Here is a 17,872-nt window from a genome sequence, read left to right on the forward strand (position 1 = left end):
TATAAGATATATTACACTGCATAATGAGCACTTTTACTTTTTGGTACTTTAAATACAGTATATTTTACTTAAGGACAATGTTGAATGCAGGACTTGTAACTGACAATTTGTAACTCTAAAACACAGTTTTTTTTTACTTTTACTGAAAAAGATGATGTGAGTAAGTCTTCCATCTCTGGAGATCACCAACAACAGTCGTGCATGAATAGCTGCAGCTGTGTTTAACACTGAAAACACACAGCTCAGTACAGCATTTACTCAGGGCTCTTAAGTTTTAAGGACAGGCAGTGACAACCTTTGTTGAGGAAGTAACCTCCTTAAATGCGCATATGACAATTATTCACCTCAATGATAAATTCATTAATTTTAATGAATTAATACACCCCTGGACTGTAATATTTCAGATGTGTTTTGAGCAAGATTTCTGCTCCAAAACTTTTTGCACATTCAAAATATATCTGTGTTCTCTGAGATTTGGAGGAGTCATGATATTTTGAGAAAAATAAAGTACCTAAAAAAAACCCTATAAAATAATCTACCTGCATCATAGTCTGCTGTGCGTTACGTGATTGCTGTGCTGATACGGTAGATCTCAGACCTTCTGACAGACACAGAGCACTGTTTGGGAACGTTTAGGGAAGTGTCTGTACGCTGCTCTATGCTTTTTTCTTATTGGTTGTTGCGTTAAATCTTACCCAGATACAATAGTACTATTTTCTGATTGGCTATTGTATAGCGCCTTTCTTTTTTTTTTTGATTGGCTGATAAGTGGCAGGCTTGACTAAGAGCTCCAGGGAAGACACGCTTGACTCCTGTCAGTTCCATAGTGAGAGCGGCGCACCAGAAAACTTCTGGGCGCTGCAGAATATTAAATATGTTATAAATAGTTTTTCCGCGTGAGAAATACAATGTGTGGCGGGAGTGCGTGACAGTCACGCTCAATGTGTGACACTTGAGAGCCCTGGTTTCCTTGCAGCTCTGCTACAGTAGCAGCGAACCTTTAACGTTACCTGCCGGTCACATGGTCTCTAAACAGTCGGCTCACAGTGAAGTCCTGCACGGATCAACAGATGTTAGAGTCCGGCTGCTCGCTCCGTTTGTTAAGACGCACCGAGCAGATTAATATGAAGCCGATGCAGTCGGTGTTTGACTAGCTAATAATACCGTTGGCCTGTTATCTTGAGCTTTGTCTGAAGGCGCCGAGTGGCCAGCCAGGCTCGACACACCGACACCATTTCCGACACATCCTCCACTCAGTTTGAAAGAGAAACAAAAACCGCTCGTCCCCCCCAAACATAACACTATAGGCTACCTTTTAAAAGTGAGGTATCCGGTCAGAGAGGCGTGTTTTGTGTCATCTGGTCCTCCGGTGCGAACCCCCAGCAATGTTGCGGGCTCGGCCAGTTTTAATTAGCCTACATTGGTAACAGTTAATTTTGTTACGGTATGAACTTAATCCTATGAAAGGCAAACAATATAAGACCTTTGTAAAGCAGATTAATATGAAATCCAAGACTTTGTATACCAAATCCAAGGCGTGTTTTGTGTCTCGGTCCTCCGCAATGTCCACGACGTTTTAAGGCCTTAATTTGAGACTTTTTCAATGCTTTTTAAGACCCCAAATCCAAGGCTTTTAAGGCCTTAATTTGAGACTTTTTCCTTTTAAGACACACACACACACACACACACACACACACACACACGCACGCACGCACACACACACACACACACACACACACACACACACGCACGCAGTCACTCTCTAGTCTAGTGCACGTTCTTGCTCCAAATTTCGGGAGATTTGATCTCATTTGCGGGCGTCAAGGAGCCGCTATCAATATGCGGGAGATTCCCGGAACTTCCGGGACAGTTGGGATGTCTGGCTAAAGATATAAAGGCATTAAAAGGAAAATTTCCTCCCGTTTGGCGCGCCCCACCTGTCACGTCTCTATTCCCCACCAGTGGGGCACGCCCCACACTTTGAGAACCGCTGGTGTAAACTGTGAATGTGCAAAGTAACATGCTGTCAGATAAATGGAGGACAATAACAAGTACAACCTTTCCTTCTGCGATTAAAGCAAGTATTCAGACATGTTACTGCAGTAAAAGTACTAATAGCAAAGTGTCAAGTTACAGCAGCTGGCTGAGCAGATAACTAACATGGAGAGAAAACAGACAGACTCTCTGCTCCCTGAACTCAACACAATATGAAAATGAAAAAGTGAAAGACTTACGTACTGGACTGCTCTGATTGGAGGGTTTCTCACGCTGCAGCTCGACCTGGAAGACCTCTGGGACACCGAGACATCTTATCGGGTTTGTCGACTGAAACCTTTGTCTCTGACAGCAACACAACCAACCTGTTTCAGCTTCATCAGGAGGAGGAGGAGGAGAAGAGAGAAATAAACCGGTAGAACCAGAAACACTCCGACCACTGTCAACAAAGATCAGTGGAGCAGACAAATACCAAAATAAAGGAACAAATACACGCACACGCATGCATGCACGCACACACACACACACACACACACACACACACACACACACACACACACACACACACACACATACAAACAGACACACACACACACTGCTGGGTGGCTGTGGCTCAATAGAGCGGTCGCCTGCCAATCAAAAAGTTGGTGGTTCGATACCTGGCCCTGCATGTCGAAGTGTCTTTGACACTGAACCCCGAGATGCTGCACCATCAGAATGTAAATGTCTGTGAGTGTTTATCTGATGAGCAGGTGGGTCCTTGTATGGAAGCCTCGGCCACAGCGTATGAATGTGTGCGGATGGTGAATGGTTCCCGTACTATGTAAAAGCGCTTTGAGCAGTCGTTAAGACTAGAAAAGCAATATATAAATACAGTTCATTGACATTACTGCTTGTCTCTGAGAGTAAGACAACAAACCTATTTCAGCTTCATCAGCAGCAGGAGGAGACAGAAATAATCCGGTAGAACCAGAAACACTCTGAACACTGTCAACAGAGATCAGTGGAGCAGACAAATACCAAAATAAAGAACAGTACAACTAACCCAAAGTCACAGACACACAGACACACAGACACACACAGACACACACACACAACATGTTCTCACTCCCAAGTCATCGTCCCATTAAACTGCTACCTGCACCTTGAAAGGTTTGAACAACAACTTATTGACCTAACTAGATTGCTGTGGTGAGAATTGTATGCTATCGATCTCTTCTTTTTACCGAGTTGAAATGCGCGCAGAGGCGTCGAGAGGCGCGCAGAGCAGAGAAGAAGAGCAGCGCAGGTACGTCATCATTGCTTCTTGTTACGCTCAGTCATTGGTTGCACATTGAAAAGTCAGCAGCAACGAGGTCAAAGTTGAAATATGAGATTTTAGCGCCGCGCGACACCATGGATAGCGCTCTGTCTAGTTGTGTGGCTACTATCCCCACAGGAAAACAATGACGCGTTTCTTAAACATTTACACCAGAGTTAAATGAAGCTATGCAATGTTGTGTGATTAATTAATTGAATATTGTAGCACAGTGTATAAAGCCTATATATAATTAATTAACAAATAATAGGCTATGTCTCGTCAGTGTCACGCCGTATCCGGCAAAACTGCTGGCGAAAACCTTATTTATAGAGTCAATGATAAAAATAAACAGCTGTTATTTTGCCTCGCTCTATGTTTAAATATTACACACATAGACCTGTCATTTATTATGTTATTTTGTATTCCTATTGTGGACCAGTCATCACCGAGATCTGCTTGAATCGTCGTGGTCCCCTGTTGTCTATATATACGAGGACGGGGCTCCATTAAAGTCTATGGGACAACCCTGCACGTTAGAATATTACTCAGAGTGGGGTGCCCATTACGTTGAATCGTTACGCCAAGGGGTCCTGACCAAGCATCCACATGTTACGACTTGGGAGTGAGAACATGTTGGATTGCACTACATTTATCTGACACACACACACACACACACACACACACACACACACACACACACACACACACACACACACACACACACACACACACACACACACACACACACAAACACACACCAACAGTGAAGTCTTCAACACAAACATATTAATGTGGGAGTGAATCAAACCTCCGACAGACACAATTAAACCATGTAGGCTGAGTCCTGCAGCGGCGCGGGTTTGAATCCGACCGGCTGCCCTTTGCTGCGTGTTATCCCCCCCATCTCTCCCCCACTTTCATGTCTATCCACTGTCACTACATAATAAAAGTGAAAAGTCCCCAAAAAATTATCTGTAAAAAAAATGCAAAGTCATAGTATAGTAAGTTGAAAGAAGTCATTATGGGACCAAATAACAAACATTTGCCTGTGATTTATGAAAGTATGTGACCGCTTCATTAGGGCCCTACTGAAACTGAAGGAATTATTATTACACCAAATTAATTGGCTTTTTGAGGGGCTTATCATATTTAAAACCTCACCAAATTTGGCAGTCGCATCAAGTCTGGTGAAAATGTACGTATTTTAAAGGTTTCAGGAATAGGCGCACAAAAATGGCTCGCTAGCGCCCCCTAGAAAGTTAAAAAAATTGAGCTCCTGCAGTGCGTTTAACGTGGACTCACGAAACTTGGTACACATATGTATCATGTCAAGATGTACAAAAAACTTCATTAGAGCCATACCCTAAACCCAACAGGAAGTCCGCCATTTTGATTTCAAAGTTCGAAATTAGTGCGATTTTGGCCATTTCCACGTCGTACTTTAACGAACTCCTCCTAGAGATTTCATCCGATAAACTTCAAACTCGGTCTGTGCCATCTTAAGACGTTAAAGATGAAAAGTTGTTAAAAGAAAAAACTTTTCGTCATAGGGCGTGAGTGTACGTTGTCCAGGCCTGAGGACATCTACAGGCCAAAATCGACTTTTGGTCATAGCGCCCCCTGCTGGCAACCTGAAATGCGCCTTATATGACAAACATCATTCGATTTACAATAAACTTATGTGTGGTCTACATGTGATACTGATCCGCCCCCTATAATATGGCCACGCCCACTTACTCAGGCCACGCCCCCTTTCATAACATTTGAACCGTTTAAGGTAGAGTCTTGTGTGAGGTGTCATTGAACTCAGCAGAGTTCCTTTTTAATTGGTGATGGTTTGACCTGCCCCCTAAGCTTTAGTCACGCCCCCTTTTATAACTAATGACCCGTTTAATGTAGACCCTTGTGTGAGGTATCGCTGAACTCAGCAGAGACTTCCGTCTTCATTGGTGATGGTTTAGCCCGCCACCTATGTTTAAGCCACGCCCCCTTTCATACACGCTGACCCATCTAAGGTAGACCCTTGTGTGAGGTATCATTGAACTCAGCAGAGAGTTCCTTTTTAATTGGTGATGGTTTGACCCGCCCCCTATGCTTTAGCCACGCCCCTTTTCACAGCTAATGAACCGTATGACGTAGAGTCTTGTGTGAGGTATCGTTGAACTCGGCGGGGAGTTCCCTTTTCATTGTTGATGGTTCGCGGTGTCTGAGTGCCGCGCAAATGCACGGTCGCAAGGAGTGGCGTCCGCCGGTAACCCCGACGTGCGCAGAGACACGAGGGCCCGTCCATCGCTGCTGCATCGCTGCAGCTTTAATTCAAATTTGTATTTTTTCACAAGTAATATCAAAGCAAATGTGTTTAAATGAGTCAACAAATCAGACGATGAGCAGCGTTTTTCTGTGGCAAGTTAGCGAATAAACTTTTATTATGCCTGCACAATCTCGCCAGATTGAAGGTTAACATATCAAACAGTTCAACTTCATTCATCCAGTTTTGATACATAAAAATAAAAAACAAAAACTATAAAATGTCACTCAGGTTGATTATTGTGAACGTTGCAACGTCCAATGTGACAGATTGTTTCACCGCTTCACGTCTTCTCGTGGTAAAAAACAAACACAAACAAACTAAATCTTCACATTCTGTCTTCATCACCTGCTCTCTCAACAATAAGACAATTTTCTGTCAAAGAAAATTAAATGCGGGACAAAAGATCTGAGAATAAATAAAAATCAAAAGCAAAGAGGTTTTTGTTTTTCCTTCTTGATGTAAAGTCACAGCTCTGATCCTCCGTTTCTTTTCGGCTTTTTTCAGCTTATTTGGAAGAAACCATCGCAAAAACATGTTGCTTCTCATTGTGGCTGTACAATCCTACTTTGAGAAGATAAAAACTGGATTTACATACTTTTACATCCGCAGCAAAATCCAGAAACATTCAGAAGAAATCTTGATAGTTGAGAGTTTAGTGGTTGCATCCAAATGGTTGAATTTACAAAAGGAAAGATTAACTGTGTTGGAAACCGTTCCCTTATTCACTGACTCTTCCCTCTATAGTGATTATTAGTTTTATATACTGTATATATAAAACTATATAAACTATATAATGCCGGAAATTGTGCCGGATGTGTGTCCCCTTCCTCTTTCTTTGAGTTGGCGTTCTAAACTCCGATGGATTTATGAGCGTAGGCGCCGATACCGTGTGCTCCCACGTGTGCCAGACTGCCAGTAGGCTCCATTCATTTAAAATTATACACTGCAGTAGTTGGTGCTGAGTGGAGCGTCTGTCATAGTGTGATTGGTTATGTCGCTGTCAGTCCTCTGCTCCATATCATATCCACCAATCACAGCGTCTCTCGGATAAAAACGCCTCTTTAGTAAATCTTAATTTCCCACGAAGCTGATTGTGGTTATGTGTCAGTTAAACATTTCATCTCCAGTCCTATCTGCATCTGTGAGAAGTGGAGCTGTCCTGAGTTGAAAGCCTACTTCATGGCTTTATTATCCAGTTAATAGGTGTGTGTGTTTTGTGTCGGCCGCTTTCTAAGGTTTCCTAAGGTTCTGAAATGCAAAATTTGTTGACTACTTTGTTTTTAAAGGGCGTGCACCTGTGAGCACCCACGGAGTAAAACATAAATCGGTGCCTTATAACTTGTTATTGATTTTTGTCACAATAGGATTCAGTTGCCTATTACTATTCATGATTCTGATGTGCAGATTATTGAGAAATGTAAATTTTTGGCTTTCTCATGATTTGAATTGGAGCTCTAATATTGCTAAGAAAGCGAGACAGCGCCTTTTCTTTTTACGTAGGCTTCGAGAGTTTACTCAAAATACTAAGATTTTATTGAATTTTTACTATTGTGTAATTGAGAATGTCTAACCAGTTGTATTACTGTGTGGTTTGGTAATCTCACTCAACAAGAGAAGAAGGCTTTGAATAAAGTGGTTCGCTCAGCCAGCAGAATTATTGGCTGCACTTTTCCGATCCTGGAGTTCACATATAAAGCTAGACTATTGAATCGAGCTTTACAACTGGCTAATGATGCCTCAGGCCATCCAGCAGGGGCTTTCTTTGAGATGCTTCCCTCAGGGAGAAGGTATCGTTCGGCCAAATGTTCTACTGATCGCCATTTACACAGTTTCTTTCCACAAGCTGTGATTGCTTTGAACAAAGCATCTTAAACTATGCACTTTAAATTTATGTATGGATTTCATTGTACAGTATTTTTATATTGAGCATTTTTAATATTGAGGCTTCATGTGGCTGTGTTTGTCTGTTTTGATGTTTGTGTCCTCTGATGTGTTGACTTTGCACTTTGAGCTACTTGCACATTTTTTTCCAATGCAGGTTACACTGCAAATGGCTAATAAAGTGAATCTGAATCTGAATCTATGTGTTTTATATATATATATATATATATATATATATATATATATATATATATCCACAATGTTCAACTTCCAGGATTTCTCCCGGTCTCCCGCCGGAAATTGGCTCGGATGTCCGTGACCTTCCTAGGGTTGGGCATCGTTGGATTTTAACAATTCTGATTCTTCCTTTAGATTCCGATTCTGATTCTTTCAGGGTGGAGTTGAAACGGGTCATATGTCTATTTTAACAAATAAGAGGAACGTTTTATTTTGATTCAATGGTGCGTTGCAGTTTTACAGTTTTTTAATGTAAAATAAAGGCAGACTAGAGCGCTGCTTACTGGGCTCCAAGGCTACAACACAACAGCCGCCTGGTCGCTACGGAAACCAAAACTTGCGCATGTTAAATTTGGAACGGATGATCGGATTTGAAACCAAATCCTCCAAACGATTCCTATAGACCTTTTTCACGGCAGACATGTCATAGTAGGAACAGCCCAGGTGAATTCAAACCCATTACTGATTACCACTTAGGAGAGACCCTGGTATTAAACCATTAATGATGGCTGCATTCCACTTAGGAGAGGTCCTGGTATTAAACCATTAATGATGGCTGCATTCCACTTAGGAGAGACCCTGGTATTGTTCATGCTGACTCACTGAAATAGCTTACTGGGACACTTGATGGAACTGAGCCATTGTGAAGGTTATCAATGTTAGCTGTGCTTTTCCTACTATGACAAGTCAACATGTCTGCTGTGAAAAAGGTCCATAAGATCAAAGATCTAAGACTTTTTCTATGTACACAAAAGGCTTATTTTTCTCAAATATTGTCTACAAATCTGGCACACCTGTGCAATAATCCTGCTGTCTAATCAGCATCTTAATATGCCACACCTGTGAGGTAGATGGATTATCTTGTGCTCACTAACACAGATTTAGACAGATTTGTGAACAATATTTGAGAGAAAAAAGCCTTTTGTGTACATAGAAAAAGTATCAGATCTTTGAGTTCAGCTCATGAGAAATGGGGGCACAAACTAAAGTGTAGCATTTATAATTTAGTTCAGTGTATGTCTGTGATAGGAGACGGCTTCTAACAGCTGATAGAGAAGAAAAGTTGAGTTTTTAGGGGACGGTTTCTAACACAGCTGATAGAGAAGAAGAGTTGAGTTTTAGGGGACGGTTTCTAACACAGCTGATAGAGAAGAAGAATTGAGTTTTAGGGGACGGTTTCTAACACAGCTGTTAGAGAAGAAGAGTTGAGTTTTAGGGGACGGTGACGTGGAAGGGGCTGCCCGGGACGTTCTCGTCCCCCCACTTGACGATGAGGATGTAGCTGCCCTGTTCTTTGACCGTGTACGTGACGTTGTACATCCTGTTGCCCATGTGTTTGACGTACACTTCCTCGCAGGGAGTCTTCGGCCCGTGAACGCCCACCATCAGCATGTTGGTGCCTAAAGAACCAGAACCAGAACAGAGACATCAGCATGTTGGTCTGTGTGTGTGTGTGTCTCTCTGTGTGCGTGTCTCTGTGTGTGTGTGTGTGTGTGTGTGTGTGTGTTGTGATGTCATGAGAGGTTTTTCTTTGTAGCCAAAAAGTGTTTGCAGGAAAATAGAAGTTTTATTTTAAGCAGTCTTTTCAGAAAATAGTCTAACGAAAAAAACGTAACTCGAACCCCAAAACGTACTGGGAGTAGAACTACTAGGTTTAGCAAAGTCCTGGTAGCTTAGGTTCTTTCCCCAACTCTGCTTTTCTTCTCTCTGCCTCTGCTCTCTTTGTCTTCTTCCAGTGCATGAGCACCTGCAATAATCAACAGGCTGAGGCATTTGCACCTCCCTGTGCAGTGCATTCTGGGACTTGTAGTGTGGGTGGCGGCCATTTTGTCACTGGGTGGCCACTCCTGTAGAGGAAAATAGCATCCCTCTACCACATGTCCCCTTGTGAGGCCACAGTGTGTGTGTGTGTGTATGTCTGTGTGTGTGTGTGTGTGTGTGTGTGTGAGTGTGTGTGTGTGTGTGTGTGTGTGTGTGTGTGTGTGTGTGTGTGTGTGTGTGTTGCTGACCTGCTTTGCTGCAGTCTACGGTGAACGTGTTCTTCTGACCCACGAAGGCCTTGGACAGGCCGGCTCCTCTGGAGACGACGCTGCTGGCGTCTGACGAGAACCTGGGTAAGGAGGCGAAGGCTCCTCCTCCCATCGCCGTTGCCTTGGAGACGGTCTCCACGACGACAGACGATGTCTCGTGCAGACTGTGGCCGCTGGACAGACGAGGTCCTGCAGACGCATTCAAAGAAAAACATCAGCTGATCTCTAAGAAACACCACTTATCCCTCTCTCGCTGTATCTCCACGCCAACGTTTATATCTCCACTGCTACGTAGGACTGTCGTAATATGCAATAAATCAATTAATGGGATGGGAGTGGCTTTAAACTAGGGATTCACTGAATCCAGATTTTTGGGGTTGGGCTGAATCCTGACTCCCCTGGTTGAGATTGTGCTGCCTCCTCCTCCCATCCTCAGTCCATGAACCCAGTAAACTCATGAATGAAGTAAACAGGGACTGTCCTTCCTTTGCTGTGCCTGAAGTTGCTGCATTCTGGCTGCTGTCTGGAGATTCCTTCATGCACAACTCGTATTCTTCCAGATGTTTCAGACCAGATGTTGTAACAGCGGCCATGTTGTGTATAGTTTAGGGTCTTCGCCACCACCAGACCAATCAGCATTGAACAGATTGAACATGTAGCTGGACTTGAATGGTCTTCTTTTGACTGAAAGTTCTGCCAAACAATAACTTTTTCTGCTCACCAGATCCATGTCCACTTTCTCACAGCCTACTGCTCACCAGATCCATGTCCACTTTCTCACAGCCTACTGCTCACCAGATCCATGTCCACTTTCTCACAGCCTACTGCTCACCAGATCCATGTCCACTTTCTCACCGCCTACTGCTCACCAGATCCATGTCCACTTTCTCACAACCTACTGCTCACCAGATCCATGTCCACTTTCTCACAACCTGCTGCATTGAACGCTCCACCTACGTAAACACCTTCCCGTAATCAACGGCGCCGTCACTACGGTGACCAGCATAGCGCGCCGAGTGTAAGCGTAGGGTTCGGTTCCCTGGGAACAAATTCTAAGGTTCAGCAGAAACCCAACCCCATCAAAAAGCCCAATATTCAGCCGAATCAGATTCTTTTTACAATTTGAGTATATATTTTGACTTTAAAGAGTTGTCTGACAGCCTTAATGACTCCGACCGACCTGACACCTTGGCCTTGAAGGGGCTTCCTACGATGTGCTGCGGGCCGCCGTACTTGATGGAGATCAGGTAGCTGCCGGGGGCCATGGGGGTGTAGGAGACCGTGTATCCCTCGGGACACTCCTGGCAGTCCATCTTCACCTTGGATGGCCCGTCGATGGTGACGGACAGAGCTCCGGATCCAGCGTTACACGTGTTCACAACAAACTCAGACGCCACACCTGGAGGATGCCACACACACACACACACACACACACACACACACACACACACACACACACACACACACACACACACACACACACACACACACACACACACACATACGCACACACACACATAACACACACACACACACACACACACACACACACACACACACACACACACACACACACACACACACACACACACACACACACACACACACACCGCAAACACAGATTAAAACCCACAATACGAGGAAGTCAAAAACAACAACAAAGGTGAAAAAACCTTTTAAAAAAAGACATTCAAAAAAGGCAAAAAAACTTCCAAGTAAACAAAAATGCTTAAACAACCAAAACGTTTGAAAAAGCTCAAAAAATGAAAAAAGAGTGGAAACCGCTGAAAAAAACGCAAAAAAAACACTGAAAAAACACGAATGAATAATCTGACCAAAACAGCAGAAAAAAAAGCATAAAGGGAAATGTGCTATAAATCAAAATAAATAAATTAAATTTAACCCTGTTCTTAAGTTTTAGTCAAAATAATTAATCATTTCTGGTATAATGTTTTATAAATTAAGTGTATTGACCATGAATGAAAAAAAAAAATTTGAATAAATGTATTAACAACGACAAAACATGGACAAAGTGCTACTAAAATAAGTTCATTTTCAATTCTGACTCGGAAGGACAACAACTTCATGGTCGACTGGAAGACAACACGAGAGTTAAAGTGATCAAAGTATTCTGATGGAATACAACAAACTGCTTGTTGAGTTTAAAACTAATGAAAGGAAATAATGTCCTACTTTCTTTTACTGAACAAAACGAAGATTGAATTGAATATTAAAGGCAGCACTAAAACAAGAACGACAGTTACATTTTAAAATTAAGTTTTCTGCTGATTTTTTCTTCCAACTAACACAGAAAATCTCAGAGAGTCCCCATCGATGTGTTCATTGTGCCGGTTGATATCACGATGAGGATAAAAACAACGATGTATTGTGCAGCCCTACCTACTTCATGTCTATCATCGAGGGTTTTGAAATGAAGGGGTTAATGTTGGAGTCTACCTGTGGTTCCTCCCTCCAGTCCCGGTCCGAAGGCGGACACCATGCCCGGGTCTCCGACCTGTCCCGGTTCTCCTACGCGGATCTTGAAGGGACTGCCGGGGACGTGGCTGCCGTTGAAACGCACATCGATAGAATGAACTCCGTTTTCTCTCGGGATGAACCTGATGGCGTGCTTATCTGTTCAAACACACAGATCACAGAGGTAAAGGTAGCAGTTACAGGGCGCCAGGGAGGCTCAGGTGGTAGAGAGCGCGCTATATATATATATATATATATACATATATACACACATATATATATATACACACATATATATATATATATATATATATATATATATATATATATATATATACACACACAGTACAGGCCAAAAGTTTGGACACACCTTCTCATTCAATGAGTTTCCTTTTTATTTTCATGACTATTTACATTGTAGATTCTCACTGAAGGCATCAAAACTATGAATGAACACATATGGAATTATGTACTTAACAAAAAGTGTGAAATAACTGAAAACATGTCTTATATTTTAGATTCTTCAAAGTAGCCACCCTTTGCTTTTTTTTGATAACTCTGCAAACCCTTGGTGTTCTCTCAATGAGCTTCATGAGGTAGTCACCTGAAATGGTTTTACCTTCACAGGTGTGCCTTGTCAGGGTTCATTAGTGGAATTATTTCCCTTATTAATAAAAAAAGCAAAGAGTGGCTACTTTGAAGAATAAAAAAAATAAAATATAAGACATGTTTTCAGTTATTTCACACTTTTTTGTTAAGTACATAATTCCATATGTGTTCATTCATAGTTTTGATGCCTTCCGTGAGAATCTACAATGTAAATAGTCATGAAAATAAAAAGGAAACACATTGAATGAGAAGGTGTGTCCAAACTTTTGGCCTGTACTGTGTATGTATATATATATATATATATATATATATATATATATATACACACACACACACACACACACACACACACAGACACACACACACACACACACACACACACACACACACACACACACACACACACACACACACACACACACACACACACACACACACACACACACATGTACACAGCGTGGGTCTTACCGTTGTCCAGCTCGGTGATGTAACACTCCTCGATGGCTCCTGATGGCGTGTGGATCTTGGCGTCGATCAGCCCTCGGGCTCCGTTCAGCTGGACCGCGAAGGACGCCTCCTGCCCAACCTTCAGACCCATCTCCTAAAAACAGACCGAGACAGACCAAATCAGACCAAATCAGACCAAATCAGACCAAATCAGACCATAACAGACCATAACAGACCAAAACACACAGAGACACTTTACTCACTGGGTCCTGGAATAAGGAACTCATTAAGACCATGTTCAGGCATCAAGCTTCTTCCATCCACACAATCATACACAAAATAAACTGGTTTTAAATTATGAAACTAATGTAATTTGAGATTTTACAGGCAAAACAAAGTTGTTGTTAATGTAATGGAATAACCCTGTTTGTCAAGTCTTATCTCCAAGATTTGGTGTTGTTTTGCTGATCAATTCATCACATTCTCACTCCCATCTCGTAGAATACAGACCCTTAGCCAGATATCTTTGGCGTTGTTATTGATGATAAAAGTCTCCTTTAGCGTCAGATCTCAACGTGCTGGTTTCGTAGAAATCTACCGGGAAATTTCGTAAATTTAAAAGACTTCCAAAAGTAATGAAGATTAAACAAGATGTTCGATGGCTTCACGTCATCAGCCGACTAGGGCTATACCATTAGGGGAGGGGCCGCTCACTGATCCCACCCCCCCCTATATTTCTGAAAATCCTACACATGGTTGTGACCTGCACTTCATTAGTGCTTTCTGATCAGCCTGTGCTGTTTGTATTGAAATAAGAGGCTGCAGCGGCCCGCCGTACGGGTTGAGCAGAGGCATAGTGTTAATTTCGTCAGACGAGACTAAATATGTTCGTCAACGACCTTTGTTTCCATGACTAAGACGAGACGATGACGAGACTGCGCCGATGTCCAAAAACGCTGACTAAGACTAAACTAACGTGCGTTATTGTTGACGAAAAAAGACGAGACTAAAATGTTTTGCATAAAATAAAAACTAAGATAAAATCTCTCTTCTTTTTCGTCTACAATCGTCTCTACTTTTTCATCATGAGATCAATATTCAAGTGTTACTGAGACCCGACAGGTGCCCTAACCACCGTTAGCTACCGGACCGAATAGCCTGCGCTTCTCTCTGATGCTCCTAAACGCACGTTAGGGTCAACCGAAACATCGCTGCACGGGGCGCTAGTTAACACTACACTTGGCAGCAGGTAACGTTAGCCTACCGTTAGCTAGTTAACACTACACTTGGCAGCAGGTAACGTTAGCCTACCGTTAGCTAGTGAACACTACACTTGGCAGCAGGTAACGTTAGCCTACTAGCTAGGCTAACGTTACCTGCTGCCAAGTGTAGTGTTAACTAGCGCCCCGTGCAGCGATGTTTCGTTTTCATCATCTCGTCTTAGTCATGGAAACAAAGGTAGTTGACGAACATATTTAGTCTCGTCTGACGAAATGAACACTATGCCTCTGCTCAACCCGTACGGCGGGCCGCTGCAGCCTCTTATTTCAATACAAACAACATTAACCAGCTCCGACTGGGGGATCCCGAGGCGTTCCCAGGCCAGGTTGGAGATATAATCCCTCCACCTAGTCCTGGGTCTTCCCGAGGCCTCCTCCCAGCTGGAGTCCTGGGTCTTCCCGAGGCCTCCTCCCAGCTGGACCTCCCTCCACCTAGTCCTGGGTCTTCCCGAGGCCTCCTCCCAGCTGGACCTCCCTCCACCTAGTCCTGGGTCTTCCCCGAGGCCTCCTCCCAGCTGGACGTGCCTGGAACACCTCCCTAGGGAGGCGCCCAGGGGGCATCCTTACCAGATGCCCGAACCACCTCAACTGGCTCCTTTCGACGCGAAGGAGCAGCGGCTCTACTCCGAGCTCCTCACGGATGACTGAGCTTCTCACCCTATCTCTAAGGGAGACGCCAGCCACCCTCCTGAGGAAACCCATTTCAGCCGCTTGTACCCTGGATCTCGTTCTTTCGGTCATGACCCAGCCTTCATGACCATAGGTGAGGGTAGGAACGAAAACTGACCTGTAGATCGAGAGCTTTGCCTTCTGGCTCAGCTCTCTTTTCGTCACAACGGTGCGATAGATTGAATGTAATACCGCACCCGCTGCGCCAATTCTCCGACCAATCTCCCGCTCCATTGTCCCCTCACTCGCGAACACAACCCCAAGGTACTTGAACTCCTTCACTTGGGGTAAGGACTCATTCCCTACCCGGAGAAGGCATTCCATCGGTTTCCTGCTGAGAACCATGGCATCCGATTTAGAGGTGCTGATCCTCATCCCAACCGCTTCACACTCGGTTGCGAACCGATCCAGTGAGTGCTGAAGGTCGCAGGCCGATGATGCCATCAGGACCACATCATCTGCAAAGAGCAGCGATGAGATCCCCAGCCCACCAAACCGCAGCCCCTCCCCACCCCGACTACGCCTCGATATCCTGTCCATAAATATTACAAACAGGATTGGTGACAAAGCGCAGCCCTGGCGGAGGCCAACCCTCACCTGAAACGAGTCCGACTTACTGCCGAGAACCCGGACACAGATCTCACTTTGGTCATACAGAGATTGGATGGCCCTGAGTAGAGACCCCCTCACCCCATACTCCCGCAGCACCTCCCACAGTATCTCCCGGGGGACCCGGTCATACGCCTTCTCCAAATCCACAAAACACATGTAGACTGGTTGGGCATACTCCCAGGCTCCCTCCAGGATCCTTGCGAGAGTGAAGAGCTGGTCCGTTGTTCCACGACCAGGACGGAATCCGCATTTACATATTATGAGTCTTTAACGTTAGATGTGAGATGGTGTCAGCCTTTAGCGATGCGTCCTCACCTGCAGGCTGGAGATGGTGAGGCGGCGAGCGTCGTCAGACAGCGTGGCGACCGGGACGATGAACGGAGAGTCTGGGATGTGTTCGTCGTTGAACTTGATGGAAACCTCGTAGTCCCCTGGAGACAGAAACACGACAAGACATGTCTCTCACGTCTCAATCAGGGATTACAGCTTCAAACCAGCAGCAAAACATGTTGAAAAATGGGTCAAGAACGTAACGTAAACATAGAAAATAAACGACTAAAACGTGGAAAAATGTGACAAAAACTTTTAAATTGACAAAAAAATTGTATATACTGTGTGTGTTTGTCTCTGTGTTTGTATACATTATACAACACAAACAAACGACAATAGTGACAATATATATTTTTTTAGAAAAAGTGACTAAATGTTTAAATTGAGTGTGAGTCTCACCGGGCTCCTGGACCACGTAGGCGACTCCACAGGATCCGTCCTTCCGGTCCTCGAAGGTGATCTCGGCTTTACTCGGCCCCTCCACGGCGATGGACAGCCCCCCCGCTCCGGCCTCTCTGGTCCAGATACTGAACTCAGCTGCAGAGACACACATACACACACAGAGACACACACACACACACACACACACACACACACACACACACACACACACACACACACACACACACAGACACACACACACACACACACACACACACACAGACACATACAGAGACACACACATACAGAGACACACACACACACACACACACACACACACACACACACACACACACACACAGACACACACACACACACACACACACACACACACACACACACACACACACACAGACACACACACACACACACACACACACACACACACACAGACACACAAACACACAGAGACACACACACACACACACACACACACACACACACAGACACATACAGAGACACACACACACAGATACACAGAGACACACACACAGAGACACACAGAGACACACACACACAAAGACACACACACACACACACACACACACACACACACACACACACACACACACACACACACAGACACACACACACACACACACACACACACACACAGACACACAAACACACACACACACAAACACATACACATACACATACACACACACACAGACACACACACACACACAGACACATACACACAGACACACACACACAGACACAGACACACACACACACACATACACACACACACACACACACACACACACAGACACACACACACACACACACACACATACATACACACACACACACACACACACACACACACACACACACACACACACACAGACACACAAACACACACACACACAAACACATACACATACACACACACACACACACACACACAGACACACAGACACACACACACACAAAGCAACATAAAAGTTAAGTGTTACCTCAGTGTGTGTTCTTATAGAAGCCATTATACAGATCGTGGAGACTCTTTGACCCACCTGGGATCCCAGCGATGCCTCGGTCCAGCCCGGTCCCCCCAGCCCGGACCTTGTGTGCCCCCCCCTCCCCCAGGGGCCCCACGGTGAACTGGAAGGGGCTCCCGGGGACGTGCTGGCCGCGGTACCGAACGTTCACCGTGTGAGCGCCCATCTCCTGCGGGACGAAGCGCACGCTATAGGCGCTGTCCTCGCCGCGCAGGATCTCTGCGTCTGCCGTCTTTCCTCCGGGACTCGTT

At 44.4% G+C, this 17,872-nt stretch overlaps 1 protein-coding gene across 1 annotated transcript in view; it reads right to left on the reverse strand.

Annotated features, from left to right (window-relative positions):
- LOC114550445 (NLR family CARD domain-containing protein 3-like) overlaps positions 1-17,872 on the reverse strand; it is a 689,968-nt gene that overhangs the window by 45,488 nt on the left and 626,608 nt on the right. The gene's annotated exons all lie outside the window — the stretch shown is intronic.

Source organism: Perca flavescens, chromosome 23, assembly GCF_004354835.1.
Source record: "Perca flavescens isolate YP-PL-M2 chromosome 23, PFLA_1.0, whole genome shotgun sequence".
In the NCBI taxonomy this organism is placed as follows: Eukaryota; Metazoa; Chordata; class Actinopteri; order Perciformes; family Percidae; genus Perca; species Perca flavescens.